The sequence below is a fragment of the Strigops habroptila genome, chromosome 10 (genome assembly GCF_004027225.2).
Source record: "Strigops habroptila isolate Jane chromosome 10, bStrHab1.2.pri, whole genome shotgun sequence".
Classification (NCBI taxonomy): domain Eukaryota; kingdom Metazoa; phylum Chordata; class Aves; order Psittaciformes; family Psittacidae; genus Strigops; species Strigops habroptila.
In genome coordinates, this window is record NC_046359.1 from 35,530,310 (window position 1) to 35,543,261 (window position 12,952).

Here is a 12,952-nt window from a genome sequence, read left to right on the forward strand (position 1 = left end):
CCTACCTCCCCCGCTCCCCCCAGTGCTAAACCCAACCAATCTCAGCATCCAAACTCTCTACATTCGCTCTAGATGGATTCTGGAATAAATGTTTAGGGTGTGTTCTATGGCTCTGGGACCAGTAATTAAGTAATGGACAATTAACAACATCTGGTAAGGCATTATTTTATCATCTGGTTAGACTTCTGTACTGGAAAAGAAGGCAAAAATAATATTTGAAAGCTAAAAGGATGGTAATTTGATCGTTGCTTCAAAGGCTGTCATGCGATAGAGATGACTGAAATGCAGAAACTTGAAAGCTGAGGGGTTTTAATACTGTGCTTTTAAGAATGAAACGCATGCATTGTGTCTTACGTGCTGTGACGTTTAGCCTATATAATGATCCATCTTATTTTAAGCAGTTCTCCAAATGTTGTTGTGGATTTTGAAAGCCAGCTTACAAAATCTAAACTGAAACGAAGTCAGGTATTAAAATTAGCAGGTCAAATACTGTCACTTTTTCTGCTCTCAGAACTGAAATACGCCATTGTCGAACATCTCATGTTAAATTGTCAGGCTGAGGCAGATTTGTAAATAGCTGGGGTTTTTAGTGTATTGTAAATTTACTCATGCGTGGCTTATTAATAAGGCAGAAGTCAAAAGGAAGAGTCAAAATGAAGATAGGAAAGATTCAGAACACCTCTCTCCTTGCTCGCTGTGCCAAGGGGATGCCTCTAATAAGCAAAGCGTTGTTAAAGGAGCAAGCAGCCTTTAATAATACCATTTTCTTTCTTGTAGTCTGCTGCTTAATACAGAGCTCGATGCCAGAGCGTTGCATGCCTGTTCTCAAGCAGACCCAATAAAAACCATTTCTCTGTGCACACAAAGAGATGCAACCTAGGAAAATTCTTCTGGCATTCTATATTTGGCGAGATCAAACCCGAGCACTTCATTACATAGAAATGATTTAAAGACGTGGATGGGGCTGCTTGGGGGCTTTTTGCTTTCGGGTTTGGGAAGATGAATCTTTGCTTCTGTAGCAGAACTGTTTGGTGAGAATGAGAATGCTGCCTGTGGCTTTCAGTGCTGGGGTGGCTTCTTTTAATGGTATCTTTTGGCACAGGAAAGAGTAGGAATTCGTAAAACTGCCTCCTCTTCCTGAGGAGGGGGGCAGAACGTAATCTGATGGCGAAGCCAATGGTTTTATCCATAACTAATGAAATCAACTTATTGTAATGTGTAGAATGGAGAAGTTCTAGAATATGCACAGTTGGGAAATTTGAGATGTAAGTTACAAGTGTTGGTAGGGTATTGGGTAAATCTTCAAGGAACTCAAAGTAGAAGAGGGGTGTTCTAAAAACACCCTGGCCGTAGGACAAAGAGCATTTAGAATTTAAATGCTCAAAAATACTAGTCAATTGATTTTTATCCTTTGGTGTCTAAACTACCCCTCCACTTCTATCTAATTGGATCCTAAATCCAATTGTAATGCGGAAGTAACCTCTTAGTTTCTGTTATCATGTAGCCCATCCTCTCCTTTGACCTCCAAGTCAGGTAACAGCTATGATTTTGCTGACAGCAGCCAGGGCTAAAGAAAATCTCCATAGAAATTTTCCCAGTATAACTTTGGGATGGGCTTCCCAAAGTTATACTGGGAAAGCAAACGATTGAGAGCAAAACTGAACAGCTAGGAACAAACACCGTTTGAAATACTTTTCTCCTTTTGTTCCCTCCAGTCTTTTCTTTTACTTTAAGGGGTTTGTACTGTTTTTGATTCATAGCATAATGGAGTAGCCATGGAAAATGAGCAAAAAGATACATGAGGTAAAGCAACAATCTAGTTGCATGTTAGTGGTTGCCAGAGGGAAATTACCAGTGTATGGGTAGTGCATGCTATCTTGATTTTTCCTTCTTTTTTTGTGTTTTTAAGCTCAGGTGCTATGCTGCTGTAAATAGGGCTATTACAAACCAGTCAGCTTTTCATATCCATCATCTCCTCCCCCCAAATTGAAATTAAATTGGGGCAAATCCCATAGATTTGATACAGTTCTGTTGAGCTGTAGAAAATAAATGAATACATTCTTTATGTGTGTGTGCTCATTCACAGCTGCCAGCTCTTGGTCATTAATATCTGTATGCATACACTATATGCAGAATTCTGTAGAAAGGATGTTGAAGCATATGAACTGTTATATGCTATTTTTCCTCCCGTACAATAGAGGCTGGATTCTGGTTTGCAGAAAGAAGATTGTGGTTTGAAGGCTGCTTTGTTTTGTTTTGTTTTAGGTTGTTTGTTGCAGAGGTTGGAAGGTCTGTAATGAATGAAGTAGGGAACTGCTTGAAGAGAAGAGGATTTCATGGTTTCAGCTCAGCGTTTTCTGCGAGAACTGACTGCTTTTTATTTTTCAAAGAGTTTCTGTCCTTAGGTGCTGGTTGAGTTGTTCAGAGTTGGCAGGGATGTTCATTAGCGATGTCCTGACTTGTCTTCTTACTGGCTAACTTAAGGCTGTGGGCCTGATCTGTCAAAACATTAAATTATTCAGCATATACCTTAACACTTCAAAGCACAGAGAACATTATAGGGCTGCTGAAGACAAAGGGCCCTAAATAATCTTGGATTAAAAAATCAACATCAGAAGATTTGACACATCAGTTATTGTGCTTCAGTTCTGCAGTGAAGGAAACAACTTCTCATGTGTTTCTCCTTTAATTTCCGACTTTTGCTAATTTCTTAAAAAGAAATGTGTTCATGTTTGAAGCTTTCATGCTGTATTTTATGACACTGTACTTAAACCACAAATAACTTCTGAATTTGCTATTCAGAACAAGTTTTGATTAATGTCCAAAAAAGGTCGCTCACTCACTGCACATTGAACAGTGAAGAAACCTACTAGCTCTTCATTTACTCCTTAGTCAGAGGTAGTCTGAGAAAAAAGGAAGGAGGGGTGAGAGGAAAGTCTATAACTAAGACTTTTTAATGGTTTTACAACCCTAAGTCACTCCTTCCTCTCAGAGATAAGCAACCAGAACTTTTAGTTGTTCTTAACTCTTGTACTTTTTTAAACTCTGAAGGTTCTTTTTCTTCACTGCATTACAGTGTAATTTCTCTGTTCTTCAAGAATTGAAATAATAAGCCAGACATAATGTGCCATGATATCTGAAATAACACGCAGATTTGCAATAGGTACATTCTCAACCACATGCACTACCTAAAATGAGTGTAACTCTTGGTAGTTCTTGTTCTGCTGGTAGAGCATGCAGTGAAGGACACTGAAACTGTGATGACAACAGTGTGTGCTTAACAGAGAGGAACACTAACTCCAGGAATCTGTGTTCTGCTCATACTGGGCTTAATCAGAGCCTCTAACTTCGACCAAACTAAGATACATGAATATTTAGCTTATTTTATGGTAGGACTTAGAAGATCCTTGACACTTAGCTCATTGTTCTAGTGTTTTGTGTGGGTTAGACCATGTGGCTTTTTCTGAAGATGCTTTGAATTGGTCTATGCTGATCTCTCCTTTTTCCATATAACTGAAAGACAGGTAATGGTCACTTGTCTTATACAATGGGACAGTCTACTTAGGTGACTCCTTTTAGATACTGTTTAGATACAACTTCTGTAATGAATGATGGAATGGGTCACTTCTGCGTGTTCTCCCTGCATGACAGATGCAGGCTTGGTTATTAAGGAGGGAGGTGTTGTGATATCCTCTGAGCAGCAAGGAACAGGTTTGCCAAATAACTGTACATGCTCTCTGGCCATATCTTAGGAGGCTCTGGGGAAAAATGATGCCAAGGAGACCATAGACTTCTGCCAATCCGATTGACATCCCTCCATGGTCTGAGGGTCTGAACACTGCTTGAAAACACAGTGGTAATAACTGCAGGGAAAATTTTGCTGAGTCTCTCCTCAGTCAGCTTGGAATGGAGTCTGTTCATTGTAAGCCTGACAACTGCAGTCTTCTGAAAACGGAGGGTTGTAGCTATGACATTCAGGGTTTTCTCATTGAGAAAAAGTCTCTAGTAAATGCAGACACAAAACAGACCAAAAAAGTCATCTGTCATCGCTGAAGCTTGCAAATTTTTACACGGTTGAAAACATGAGCTTTGTAAAAAGCAGCGTGGAGCAATCTGTTGCTGGCATCACTAATAGTGTTGCAGGGAAGAGAGTAAAGCATAGAGTGCAACACTGTGGTAACGTTCAATGCATCACAGCTAGAAGGGTTACCCTCTTGGGATCCAGGTAAGGAGTAACAGTTTATGGGGTAAGATGTTGGATTACAGCCTACTGATAATAACCTAAAAGAGGAGAGGAGGTTGGTTTTGCAGGAATAACCCTCTTTTTACCATAAGCTCTTGTCTTGCTCCAGTTACACAACTGCAATATGCTTCAGATCTCATTCCCTTGCCCATGGTACCTGACTGATTAAAACCCTTTCAGTTTGACCCAGGCTGTTGTTTGCCGCAGGGAATTGTAGCCAAGTTCTGTGCTGTATCTAAAATGCTTACACTTGCCCTGGTTTTTGGGAGAAACTCCAGGTTTTCATGAGGATGAGGTTTATTGTTGTAACAGGAATCTACATGGTTTAAAAACCTTCAAGGAAGTGTAATACCTTAGAATATAGAATATTTGTGACTTTAAGTCACACTAGATGATCTTAAGGTCATTTCCAAACCATTCTATGATTCTGGGATCCATTCTGCTTTCCTTCTCTGTTGCAACAAGCTACTATCCGTAGTTACGGTCTTTTCATGGAGTTCCTTTAATGTACTGTACGCTACTGAGTACCTTTAGGTTTAAGTGAGTAACTTCATGCTGCTTGTCTCCCTGTTGAATGTTAGGCTTAAAGCACTTCACAGCTAATGTGGAAGAACAGATCAAAAGGGGAACAGGAGTGGGGAGAGTGTCCAGTCTTTTTATCCAGCTCTAGCAATGCATGTACAGAAAGAATTTAACTTACTGTATTAAGTAAAATCCAGAGGCATGAGGTAAGTGACTGTTTTTCTTAGTAACATCATGTTCCTTTCATAAAAAGAAGTGCTGCTTTTCACTCCCACCTGTACATCTTAACTAGGAGGGCCAGCAAAGGCAGAAATGAAAACCTGAAATAGATACTTGAATTGTAAACCTCTTAGTGGAGTTCTTAATGAAACAAACTCATTCTCTTTTCATTTGGCAGTCCGTGTCTTCCTGTTAACTCAACCTTCCAGGTGCACCTTCCAGATGATTAGTCAGGTTACAGATACCTCTAGATGGGATGACCAGGAGAACATCTATAAGGCCATCTGTATAGCTTGGGATTGTAGCCCAGAGGTGGTGGAGCTGCTACCAAAGAATTTCATAGGATAAAGAAACTTGATTGGTAGTGGAGCTTTCAAACTTGTGTTAATGCCTATGGCCATTCTCCTTGTTTTCTGTGTTTTACCTCAAGAAGAAGAGTATTTTTTTGTCTAAAACTGTAGAACTGCTTTTTGCTGTTCTTTTGCTCTTAAAAATTCTGTTGTTTTGCTCTTAAAAATTCTGAAGTTAATTAATAAAATAATAATGTTCAAACATTATTTTTTGTAATGCTGATTAAAACTATTTTGAAAAATGCAGTTGTATTCTGATAAAGATCTTCAGCTTTTTTCTCTGTGTTTAAGATTCACTGGACAAGCTTCAGCTGAACTATCAATCCTAAAATTAGGTTGCATTTTTTAAGGTGTTTTTGGTATGTCTTGATTGCAAAACAGGTTCTTGTCTAAAATGGGAGCTTTTGTTTCCCAGCTTTAGAACATCTTGATCTACAGTTTAGGCAAGGCTTGGTCAGCTCAAACCACTTAGAAATCTATTTACTTTAGATCATCTTCAGAGATTATAACTTAAAAAGCCACTTTAAAACATGTCTGCAGTCTGTAGAAGCCCTAAGACTTGCCCCAGTTCCCCATTTTGGGGAAACCTTCAGTGACAGCCTGTGCCCTCCATGTGCCCGTGGTGAAAAATGCTGGGATTATTTGCAGCTCTATTTGATCCATGGAATGCACTGCATCTATTGTTAGCTCTCCAGCTGAAGCAAGAGCAGGAGTTGTTTTTCCTCTTTTGACATTGTCTAGCCAGAGCTGCTGCGCTGCTCCGTGGGTCTTGAGTAGTTAAAGGTGATAGCGTTGGCAGGCTTCCCATCCTTTTAGTAGCTGTGGGGGAGCTGAGATGTGGGAGACCAGAACTTAATGTGGTTGGTTTTGCTTTTAAAGTCTTAAGGAGACTGCAGGCAGTGTATCTCTAGAAGCTTATAAAATACACTGTGTTCTGCTTTCCTGCTTAGAGCCTCTTGGAAGTGCTTTTCCTGGATAATTCCTTACCACTGAAATTAAACAGTGTTTGTTTGTGTGTGTGATAGTGATGGGGACAACACTGTTCACATCTAGCCTTTAAATACAACAGTGTCACTAACCCACATGCAAATACTTCTTTCCTGCTGCAGTAGGGACATGGTCTCTCTTTCTTCAGTGTAAAATTTGGATACTGAACTCTTCACAGATCTCTTTGTTGTCTCAAATTCAGCCTCACCCTGCATTGTACTTCAGCATGTAGTCTTTCTTGTTACATCTGATAACATGCTATTAGAGGGGCATGGAGCAAATGCTTTTCTGATGTTGCCTGATAATTAGAGAACAGGGCTTTTTGGGGATTGATTTAGGTTGATTGGTTTGTTATGAAATAGATAAATATATCACAAGTAGTGGAGCACCAGATTACCTATGAAATCATGCAAATGGGCTTGAAAGCTGCTATAGCTAAAATTAATGTCAGATTAAAAAGAAAGCTTGCAAAGGTTTCCCCAGTGTTAGTCTCTGGGCAGTGTGGCTCTGTATTTAAACTGGGACTTCCTTCTGACTTCTTAAAACAATAGATAGTGACTCTTAATCTAAAAGACTTTGCTTCCTATCTTAGATTTAACTGCCTTGGTAACAAAACAAAGAAAACCGGATGTATAATTTAAGACAAATCTTAGAGGAGTAGGATTCCCTGCCCATGGAATGAGTTTTGTGAGAACTAGAGCGATTTCAGTATTAGAGTAGCATTAAAAATGAGAGCAGTGTCCTATGGGGCAGACCAGTGATTGATCTAGTCCCATGCTCTGTCCTGCAGAGCAGCAATAGGAGAAGCTGTGAGGGTGCTGAGGCGCTGGCACAGGGTGCCCAGAGAAGCTGTGGCTGCCCCATCCCTGGCAGTGTTCAAGGCCAGGTTGGACACAGGGGCCTGGAGCAACCTGCTCTAGTGGAAGGTGTCCCTGCCCATGGCAGGAGGTTGGAACTGGATGAGCTTTAAGGTCCTTTCCAACCCAAACCAGTCTGGGATCCTATGAGTCTAAGCTGCTTGGAAGATACTACCTGTAGCCACCTAGTGATCCCTTCTCCACCCCCCCCCCCCGCTTCTTCTGGCACCCTTGAATCCATTGTCTGTTTCAAGATATTTTGGAACATGTCTGTTGATTCCTTTTATTATTTTCTTTTTTAAAGAACCTGTTGCCATGAATTCTTCTAATTCCTTTTTAGCCTTCTGATCTTATCTGCCTCCCTAACTTCCTGTAGCAACAACATCCAGAAATTCACTCTCTTTGTATTTAACTTCTTAACCTTTCGGGTGGTGGGGATTTGGCAACTGGCTTCACTTTTTCCCCCTTGTTGTGAGTTTGGCTTCTGTTAAGCAGTCTGCTTAATGGTGCGCAGTACAGTATAGTGACTATATTTCTTTGCAAGTGAAATGAAAAGGAGGAGCAATCATGTTGCTTGTGCTCCTGTAAGTCCAAAAGGGCATCGTTAATTTTCCTCAGTGTGTATTAAGTGGATATGCAGCTGAAGTAGCTCAGACTATTCAGATAGCACCTTCAGATTTATTCCTTTTAGCAAATAAAGGTCTGCACAAGTAAGGAAAGCTCTTTCCAAACATTTTGACAAGTTTTTGACAGGTTACTTTAGTGATTGCTCTAGCAGTTTGTAATATTTTTATGAAACCCTCTCTATAAAAGTATTCTTTGTGTGTGTAGCACAGAGGCAGTACACATTGCATAATATTTATGGCTGGAAGGAAGAGCTTGAAACTTGTTCGGCTCCTGTGTATGATTTACATTATGCAAGAACAGGGCTTCCTTGCAGCTATTGCTGTGGGTCACTGTCCTGCTGCTGTACCTTGTTAGTTACTCATAGTACAGGTCGGTACAGTTTTGCTTGGTTTTCTTTAACCTAGGTAGCTGTGTTGAGAACAAAACACGGAAAACATAAGTAGAAATCCTATGTCACAGAGCACTTAGTACCTGTAATGCAGCAATTCTAATACTAGATCATCTTTCAACTTTAAATTCACAGAACCCTTGTATGCCAGGAGACAAGTCAGGAGGTTTTTATGGCGCAGTAGTATCAGTTGACTCTTCCACATTCCTTTCCTCTATCTCCTTGTTATGAGAGTTGTAAAACCAAACTGGAGAAAACATGGTGACCTCAGAAGATAGTTATGGTAACAGCACTCTATATAGTGTGACTCTCATAGAAGTGTTTTACTTGACACTTGAGGTTTTCAGTGTAAGTATTCATTGCCTGCAAAAAAAAAAAGCCCACCATCTATAATACCACAGTTAAAATCTAGTGAAATGCTTGAAATCACTCCTCTTTTAAGCTGTATGCTGACTATTCCATTCTTGTTGCTTATATTTGAGGGTTGACATAGTTTGTATACCATGAATGTTTGGATTACTCTGGGAATTTGAACAAACATTTCTGGATGTGGTCAGTCTTAATCTGACACTAAAGAAGGTTTTGGGCTTGATTTCTCTCTTATATTCTTTGTTACCATGAACAGGAGTAGTCCTTCAGGGATGGAGGGTGAGCTTTGGATATTGAAGGGGTTAACAGTCTAATGTTGAAGTACAAGCAAGAAACTCATGAGTAACCCTTCCTGATTTGTTCTGGGGCATCTGAAATGCTGTTTAAAAGGAGTCAGTGTTCAAGGCTGCAGGCAGAAGGTATATTTACTTACAGCAAAACTCCCTTTTTTGTCTGACAGTTGCTAGCTGTGAAGAATGATACGAGCTGTGTGTAAGAAAATTCAATTAAGTTTCCATGTCAAGACCAAAAGGTGTCTTTATTTACACTTGTAAAGCTCCCCTTGAAAGAAATGGAGGTTATGTAATTTAAATTTAGGCCAAACTGGGTTCTTTTGGATGCTTTGGAACAGTGAATCGTGCAGAAAAGGCCTTTCTTGTCTTGTATGTAAGAATTACAGAGGGGTAGCATCTAGTGAGAATATCTGCTAACCACAGTGGGGTGCCTTTATAACTTGTCTAGAACTCCAATTTAAGGTGGATAATTTTTAATGCATAAAACCTCTGCCTTTTGTTTCCTTTCAAAACTGTTGTAAACTTAATAATCACATTGATCCAATAAAAACTTTGTTTTTAACTATTTTGTTTCTCTGCAGTATTTCTGCAGCCAGCCAGCTGCAAGAATTAGAGAGTCCTTGGGTGTTTTGAATATAACTTCCTTTCACGTGCTTTTTTGTGTCCTGGGAAATAAAACTTCTCAACTGGAAAGGTGTTCAGGGTTTTTTTTGTTGTTGGTTTTTTTTGTTTTTAAATAAATGAATGTGCTACAAATGTGTTTTCTGGTAACTGTTTTCATAGAATCATAAAAAAGTTTGGGTTGGAAGGGAGCTTAAAGCTCACCCAGTTCCAACCCTCTGCCACGGGCAGGGACACCTTCCACTAGAGCAGGTTGCTCCAAGCCCCTGTGTCCAACCTGGCCTTGAACACTGCCAGGGATGGGGCAGCCACAGCTTCTCTGGGCACCCTGTGCCAGCGCCTCAGCACCCTCACAGGGAAGAATTTTTTCCTTATATCTAATCTAGATCTACCCTCTTTTGGCTTAAGCCCATTCCCCCTTGTCCTGTCTCTACATACATGTCTTTTTAAAAGCCCCTCTCCAGGTTTCCTGTAGGTCCCGTTTACGCATTGGAGCTGCTCTAAGGTCTCACCTTAAGGAGCCTTCTCTTCTCCAGGCTGAACCAGCCCACCTCTCTCAGCCTGTCTTCATAGGAGAGGTGCTCAAGCTCTCCGGTCATCTTCATACACATATATAATACCATAACACAAATAAAAGTACAAAAAATACTGCAGTAAATCACAGTTCCTACTGCAATTGTGATGACAACAAATTGGTAATGAAATTCCATTTATAGCAACTTGCTACAGTAATTGAATCATTTGGTTTGAATTTTATCACTGGAGTACCCAAAATGGAATATTGATGAAGGGTGGACATGATTCTGGCTGTCGTCGCGCCATAAATCCTTCAGAGAACAGCATTTCTTGGCTGTTGTGATTCTGCAGTGGTGTAGAGAAAACAAACTGAGCAAAAAGTGTTAAGAAGAAATATTTCTTCAATAAAAATAAAAATGATGGGACTGTTAATAAATGTAAGTATAGAGATTTCAAGTGAATTAAATCAGTGATACGTCAGGTAAACTAAACCTAGACTGCAGTACTAATCATTGCAGTACATATGAGTTTACTGCTGTGGCTTTCTCCTCAGAGGAAGTGCTGGTGTGCTGGAATTCTCCTTTATAAGGGTTCTCAGCTGTTAGCAGGGTTGTTATCAACCAAGAAGGGGGCTGGCAGCAGCTTTCACTCCAGTGCTGCACACCCAGGCTGTGTGGCCTTGCTGTTAGGGAAGGGGTTCAGTGGATTCTGCAGGAACTCACTGCTGGAGTAGGCACCACTTCAAACTATGTGGAATGTGGTACAGTGATAGAAGTCAATGCTTTGGCTTCTGATCTTAAGCTTCAGAGACATCAGGAAAATGAGTGCAACTCTTTCAGGTACAGGAATTTATGGAAAGTTCCTTTAAAGAGCCTTAGAATCAAGAATGTGGGGCTTTTTAAGACAGGTTTTTTTCCTGCGAAACTTACATAGTTTTTAAAACTGGAGACTGCTTTAGGATAATAAGTGGTGTTATGATACCAGTAAGCATGTGAAGTACTTCTAAAAGTTTGGGGAGAGAGAATTGTCTTTATTTCCTTAATTTAAAGAGAAATTATTTTCTGTTACAGCTATGGCCATGCAAACTCAGACACTATTCACAGATCCAAGCTAAGTATTAGCATGTGAAAAACAAGGACCTGTTGTCTTTCAGGTTGCACTTTGAGTCTAATGCCATGCACAGAGCAGGAAGTTGAGCAAGCATTCTGCAAATAGACCTTGTGTACTATCTGACAGGTTTTTTGGATTCGGTTTGTTAAAAATGGGACCTCTTTATGTATCCTGAAGTCAAAACCTTCAGAAAACATAAACTTGCTGTGTGTGTCTTGATGACTGCAAATATTGCTGATACATGCAAGTTTTAAGACTAAGCTTCCGTTAGCCAGTATTTCTACACATATGACTTTGTATACAAAAGGGGAGCATATCACCAACCCAATTCTGGGACAAATAACATCCATGCAACCTTTCCTGCACACTTTTCAGTGTTTTCTTCAGACCAATCTATTGCAAAAAGCAGAAGAGGAGGTTCTGCATTTCCTTTTCACCCTTTATACATATTTCTACACCTGGTATGCAAGGTCATTCACAGTGGCTTGAGCTTTGGAGAGTGAACAGTAGACTTCAGAGCCTACATCAAATACCACAAACTCAAAATGCTTGAACAGTTATGAAGAGTGAGTTAATAGTTGTTCAACCTTCAGCGGTCAGTTGTTTGAATACAGTTATCAGAGTTATCCCAAGGTGTTAGAATTTATCCAAATACAAGTAAGATTACAGAGGAGAGCTGATGGGGTTTCTCAGGGACATTGATAAGATTGGTTCCTCAAGCATTTGTTACTTACTGCTATGGCAGTAGTAGCAGCTAGTGGATAAACATCTGAAGTTATTGATAACTGAAGTAAAATTAGAGTTACATATGGACTGCAGCATCTGAGAAGCTAATGCATGTATGCTTCTGCAGCTGTGCTGCAGGCAGGTAGAAAATTGCCATAGTTGCAACTGTAGATGTTTGTGCTCGTGAACATCTTTGGATGTCAAAGGAGGTGATCTTGCCCCTTTACTGTGCTCTCGTGAGACCCCACTTGCAGCACTGTGTGCAGTTCTGGTATCCTCAACATAAAAAGGACATGGAGCTGTTGGAGCGAGTCCAGAGGAGGCCATGAGGATGATAAGGGGGTTGGAGCACCTCCTGTATGAGGACAGGCTGAGAAAGTTCAGCCTGGAGAAGAGAAGCTGCGTGGAGACCTCAGAGCAGCTTCCAGTGTCTGAAGGGGGCTACAAGGATGCTGGGGAGGGACTCTTCATCAGGGACTGTACTGATAGGACAAGGGCCGATGGGTTCAAAGTTAAACAGGGGAAGTTCAGGTTAGATATGAGGAAGAAGTTCTTTACCGTGAGGGTGCTGAGGCGCTGGCACAGGCTGCCCGAGGAAGTGGTGAATGCTCCATCAGGCAGTGTTCAAGGCCAGGCTGGACAGAGCCTTCGGTGACATGGTCTAGTGTGAGATGTTCCAACCCCATGGCAGGGGGTTGGAACTAGATGATCTTAAGATCCTTTCCAATCCAAACCATTCTATGATTTCTGCAGTAACTCAAGTACAGGAGAATGTTTTGAGCATTTTGGTAGCAAAGTTAACAGTGCTATGCCATGAAGAGAAGCTGTACATGCTCAGGACTTCCGGAGCCGTCTGTACCCAAGAACTTTTAAAGGAAGCAGATAAAGATCCAGACTGTTTGAGGGAAAAACTTGCATTTTCTTGTCAGCTGGAACCATATGAATAACCACAATAGAATGAGTTTCACCAGGCACTTTTATAATCTGAAACAACTGAAACTTCAGTAGAATAATACTAAACCCAAAATTATCAGGTTTACTATAGTAAAAATTGAGAACTGCAACTGAGAGTCTGTTCCATTTAGTGATTGATTGTTTCATTTTAAGGAAAAATATTGCTGAAG

General features: G+C 40.5%; 1 protein-coding gene across 5 annotated transcripts in view; it reads left to right on the forward strand.

Moving 5' to 3' along the window:
• Window positions 1-12,952, forward strand: part of ENAH (ENAH actin regulator) — a 92,351-nt gene that overhangs the window by 12,837 nt on the left and 66,562 nt on the right. Inside the window, exon 1 of one of the 5 annotated variants that reach the window (XM_030499331.1) lies at window positions 7-153. The exons of 3 other annotated variants lie outside the window; for them this stretch is intronic. The gene's annotated coding sequence lies outside the window, so the exon portion shown is untranslated. Of the gene's footprint in view, window positions 1-6; window positions 154-12,952 lie in introns of those variants that run through there. One more of the 5 variants, XM_030499335.1, reaches the window with a different exon arrangement.